The following is a 6,389-nucleotide window of genomic DNA, read 5'->3' as shown; positions in this document are numbered from 1 at the left end:
TATTCTATTAATCTAATGTATTTTTGAATTTTCTTTTTATAAATTTACAAGTTGTATTATTTTTTACCAATACTTATTTGTATTCCATTACTTTTCGCTTTGTTCTACCGCATAAATATGTCTTGATGGCGTTTTTACTAACAATGACACTTCACATTTTTCATAGCATTGACAACACTGTTTCTGTCATTTCGTTCTCTCCCTTTAGTTGTCAAACATTTAAAACGGCGACCGGTCGCGAATTTTACTCGTTAAACTTTAATATTTAAATTAAAGTACACAATTAATTTCTAACTGAGAAAAAAGTGTAAATTATAGTAGTCCCAGTAATTATAATCCATATAATTGTAAAATAAATATGTTTCCTTTCGTAATTCATTGAAAATTTGTTATATTTGTGAGCCTTGCTAATGAAACTTCAATTGGTTGTGTTTGTTTTTGTTTATTCCTTTGCTTGCAAGTTCGTGTGTGTGTGTGTGTTCAATGATAGAGTATAACTGCACTGTTTTTGTTGTCGTTGACGGTCGGTTATTATTAAATTGTTGACAATAGTTTCGCCTTTGCGTTTTGTAAATTCGGTTCGTTTTTTGTCGTTATTTTCTACGGAAGCAAGTGTTGAAGAGAATGTCAATTGAAGAGAGTCATATGGGATTATCATCTAATGCAAATTAAACTGCATTTCTTGTTATTCTTATTGGACTTAATCTTCAGTATGGGAGAAACAAAAACAGCTGTTCGAAAAAGGTAAGTTCATCACATCTTCAATAGAAAAATAACAAAATGGAGGAATTTAAAATGTTTTGAATTTATTAAGATATTTAAATATTATATTATACTAATAATAGACATATACTAATTTATTAATTTAAAAATTTACTAATTTAAAAAGGAAAGAAATTTAGGACTGATTGAAAGCTTTTTAAAAATGAAGAGACGAGGGCGAGAACCAAAGAAACGTGTCCGTCCGTCTGTCCATTATAATTTGTACACACGATACAAGCCACCGTTATGGATCAATATTCACGAAATTTTGCATGTAGAATGGGTTGTGGCCAATGAAGACCCCTATTGTTTTTGGAAAAGATCGGTAAATATTTTGGGGATAAAATGGACCAAAAACTTAATTTTTGTCGGTTTTTCTGGTCGCTCCAGAGGCCGCAATTATGGCCCAAACACCGTGAATTTTTGCATTTAGAAGGGGATTGGCCAAAGGATAAGCATGCTTGTCTTGATAAAGATCGGTCAATATTTAGCCGGTCAAATGGACCCTGACTTTTGTGTAAAATATGACAAAATTTGTATCCTATAGCGTATAGATTTACCCCTGAAGGATATACACCCGGGAAGTTGATAGTATACCCAAGAGGAGTGGTTGGCCTTTAAATTGATATCAATTTTATTGTCGTATGTACTCGGATGTGGGAGTTACACTTAAATGTTGATAGGTGCTTACGTACTCAGATATTATTTAGTAACAAATTACCACACTTGAGGGCGGAAATATAGCGCTCATCGCTTTGACATTTTTCACTAGTATCCAGGTATGGTCAAGGACAACGCCTATAATTTTTGGTGATGATCAGATAATAATATTGGGATGAAGTGGACCGAAAACGTTTTTTTTTTTTGTTTTATTTCGATTTGATCTACAGTCCACATCACAAAACAGCCGAACATCACAAAACAACCCACGTTGAGCGGAATCTGGACAAGAAGAAGGACTGTACTGAATAGTAGTAATATTTGTTGACCTCTAGTGGGTAAAGAGGGTGCAAACATCGGAAATATTGCCCATGCGTAGAATGTGGTGCCACAAAAAGTTAGATGTTCATGGAAGTTGTGCAGGGTATCATATAGTCGGCCCCGTCCGATTATACTGCTTCGCTCACTGATTTTAAAATAGAATATCTGCATTTTTAAGAATATGGTGGTTTTTAAGAATTTTCGAAAATTGTGAATTTTTATAAAGGAGTGTATTTTTTAAGGATATTTTTTTATAAACGAAAAATAGATGCGTTGATTTGTTAAAGGTCCAAAAAAAGGCGTCGATTTTTTATGAAAAATTTTCAAGGTCCAATGCAAACGTATATTTTTTTAAGAATATTTTTTTCAAGGCCCAATACGATGTTAAAAGTTTCGATAAAATCGTATATTCAATTTGCTTGATATGCGATTTACAAGTTTTCAAAATGACCACCCCTTGTGTGGGAGCTACAGAAGAAGTCCCATCCTACAACATTATATAAGTATCATTATATAATATTAGGTTTAAAAAAAATCCGTTCCTGTTTTGATAATTTTAAATAATATTTTTGCTTATCATGCGGCTTTTTTTTTATCCTTTCAAATGCTTTTTATTTCACATCAATACGACCATAATTACCAATATTACACCAATTTTTAAAGAATCAATTCAACAGCATACCCATGCAATTCAATAATATGCATGCACAATCAATGAATACAACAAAGAGAGATTCACCCCCACCACCCACGTTAACAACCCCACTACAGTACGAAAGGTGTTTTGTTTGTTATTAACATCTATCCTCCCATTACCACCCACTCTGTGGAGCATAACAATATCACAGTTAGTGACCAGAGAACAAAACACTGGGAAGAGAACAATTGTACTATCCTCTACTCACATTCTCGCATAATGTCAACAGTTATCATCAGTAATATTGTTTGCATCAACACTAAATGAAATTGAGTAATGGTCGAGCAGCGAAAAATTGAGAGATCTCCCCATCAATAAAACAAAAACAATGTATAAGGAGAATAACTCTACATAACGGTGAGAGTTAGACGATTGTAACCTGTTGCCATATTAGAATTCTAATTAGAATTACCAACCTATTGCAGTTTACAGTGATGCCAATTCAGCGATTTTTATGACAATGTATTTTGGAATACGTAAATAATAAAAACTATAAATAATTGGAAAACAATAAAAAAATAAATATTAACAAAATCAATATAATAATACTTAAAAGATTAATTTAAAACATAATTAAAAAATTAATTTAAAATAATTAGAGAAATTTTAAAAATTAATATAAGCCGTGAAGAATTAATTTGAAAAAATCCACACCTTAAAAAATTAATTTAAAATAAAAAAATATATTAAAAAAACACGCATTAATTAACAAACTCCATCAATTAATTAAAAATTGTTATAAGCTATGAAAAATTAATTTAAAAAAAAACCCACGCATTAATTACAAAAATCTATGCCTCTTACTAAAAATCTTGAAAAATTAATTACAAAACTCTACGCCTCTTACTAAAAGCCTTGAAAATTTTATTTCAAAAAAGTCCACGCCTCTTACTAAAAATCTTGAGAAATTATTGACAAAAACCCACGCCTATTACTAAAAGCCTTGAAAAATTAATTACAAAAATCCACGCCTCTTATTACAGCCTTGGAAAATTAATTTAAAACATCCACGCCTCTTAATATAAGCCTTGAAAATTGATAAATAAAATGCACGCATTAAAAACCCCACTCCTCATATAAACCTTGTAAAAGCAATTCAAAAAAGTTCACGCATTAAAAAATACACGCCTCATGTAAGCCTTGAAAAATTGATTAAAAAACGCGCCTCCTATTATAAGCCTAAATAAATAATTTTAAATCCACGCTTTTTACAAAAATGCTTTGAAAAATACACGCCTATTATTATATTATAGCCTTGAAAATAATCGTTATAAAAAATCCAGGACTATTGTTGCCCCTTAGCAAAATAATTTAAAATGTTAAAAAGTGAAATCGTACAAAAAATCTCTAAATTATCATTACTGCTGTTGTAGTAAATTGCAATACCTTAATTTTGGGAGTTCTAATTGGAACTCTAATTTTGCATGACATCCTACGCACTAACAGCTCTGTGTGTGAGTGCGTAATTCAATGGAGTTTGCCAATTGTCTCTCTTCCTAGGTAGAGTGGGGTAACTCTCCATTCGTCTGCCCCCGTGATTGTGCTCGGCATTTACTCGACTTCAGTTCTTCTTTAAATGCCGGGTAGTGCGGTTGCGGGATTTTCGTTTTGCATTTAAAATTCATTCGAATTGCAATATTAGTTTTGCAAAAATATTTTATAATTGTGTTGGAACAAGTTTGTGGGTCGTCTTTCGCGAGTGAATTTAGTAAAGTATTTATAAAGAAAAGAAATGGTGTGTCGTTTTGTCATAACCGTGTTTTGTTGTAGTCCAATCTTTTATATCCTTCTGTTTTCCATTTCGTTTCCTTGTCGAAATCGTGCGCTAAATATTCAATGTATTCAATTCGATGTGTTTTCGAGGTTCTATATTTTCGCCTTTTTTAAAAAATATTTTTCATTGAGCGTCCGTGCGTATGTTATTTTATGTTCTTGCGTGTGTGTGCTTTTTTGTTGTTAAAGATGTCAACCCCTTTATGCAAAGTGGACATGATCAAAAGGTAAGAACAAGAATATTCTTTGAGACTCACAAAGCAGGCGCCAAAAATCATATGTAGTTGTTATTGTCTATTGATGTTAACTGTTTTCATTGGGGGAGAATATAACTGAGTATGGGAGAGTATCAGTGTTGCCGAATGTGGGCATTTATGCCCAAAAGTGGGCATAAAATTTGTGAAATTTATGGCCTGGGCGGATTTTGGGCATTTTTTGCTTCGGTCTTATCAATATTGCTTATATTTGTTTTAATAAATATTTAATAAATATTTATTTACCCTAAAAAATATGTTGTGATGTATATTATAGGCCCACGTGTTTGTAAAACCGCGAAATATTACCCCTAGACCCGCCTTGTAGTAAACCTATTCGTAATCTCAAACAGCTGAGTAAATCTTTGTCCGCCCGTCTGCCCATTATAAGTTGTAGTTGATCAGTTAATATTTGGAGGATAAAATGGATCAAAAACATTATTTTTGTCAATTTTTCTGGTCGGTGTAGAGATCACTATTATGACCCAAACAATACTAAATTTTACACGGGGAAGGGGATCTGCAAAGGAAAAAATCATGAATGTTTTGATGAATATCGGCCAATATTTGGCGGATCATATGGAGACTTTTGTGTGAAAAATGACAAAATGTATTTCCGAAAAAGGAACAGGGAAGGAAGGAAGAGGAGCGGCTGATCTTTAAATTTATACCAATATTATTGATGTATATACTCATATGTGGGAATTATTGTTCAAAAATATCGCGCAATCAAATATAAAATGGATCATTATCCTTATTTATGACCATCATGTTTTAAGGGAAAGTGGATCGATTCTTCTCAACCCCCTAAATTTATTTTAGGTTATTCATATACAAATTAAACGGTGTTTGCCGTAGACCTATGGTTTGAGTGGGTCTAAGTTTTTTGGATTAAATTTATTATTTTGCAAAGTTTTGACTGTATGTGGGGGAAGTACAACAGATGATGGACCTATATAGCCGATAATTGTCCTAAAAATGTATTTAAAGAAATATTAAAGTCGCAATATCAAAGAATAGGGAGGTACCTGAAGAAGTTGTATGGACTCCCTATTCGAATTTAATGTTGACTCTTTGTAGGTGAGGTACCAGAAGAAATGTACCGTTACGTCCCATCGAACTTGATCTAGGCTTTGTAAAAATATTACAATGTGCAAAGTTTCGATGAAACCGGATATTCCGTTCGCTTCATATGACATCTACAAAATTTCCAAATATTGGCCCTTTCTTGGGGAGATACTAGAATAAGTAGAAGATAACTCTCATTTCCCAATATTATACAGGCTTGGTTAAAATTACATTATAAAATTAATTGCCAGCAAAAATTTAACCATTTTGTGGAGACTTTATGCTGATTGGTCCGATATTCCTAAGTAGGTCATACGTCCTAGCTTTTGGAAGACAATCATATATTTTTCCTCCATGTCATCTATAAACTGGATGTCCTCTATCTATCATCCTAATTAGAGCAATATATATTTTTTCTGTAAAATACGTACATTTTGAATCCAATTAAAATGTTTAATTTTATTCTTAACATCATATATTGTTTAATTTTTTCTTGATGCCATCTACTTTCATTGTCGAAATCTGCTCGCCTTAGATATTCCTCATCTCCAAACTTAGATATTCCTGATCTCCGAACATTTGTAAATAGATTCTAAAACTAATCTTTCGATGTGGGACATTTTGACGTGACAAGTACAAATTCTTATTAACAAAATATTTTATTATATAAAAACAATTTTTTGCTATTTTCTAATTTGTCGGCATTTAAAAAACGTAGAGAAAAAATGCTCTCTCTTTTAATATATAATATCAGAGTATACTTCTTCAATCTCGAATTTTTGGGCATAAATTGTTGATTTTGGGCACTTTTAAGGTGCAATTTTGGGCGGGAAAAAATTTTCAAACGGCAACAC

Source organism: Musca vetustissima, unplaced genomic scaffold, assembly GCF_032173495.1.
Source record: "Musca vetustissima isolate MV318-11 ecotype Yass unplaced genomic scaffold, APGP_CSIRO_Mvet_v1 utg5970, whole genome shotgun sequence".
NCBI classification, from domain to species: domain Eukaryota; kingdom Metazoa; phylum Arthropoda; class Insecta; order Diptera; family Muscidae; genus Musca; species Musca vetustissima.
Note: the sequence above shows the minus strand (reverse complement) of the source record.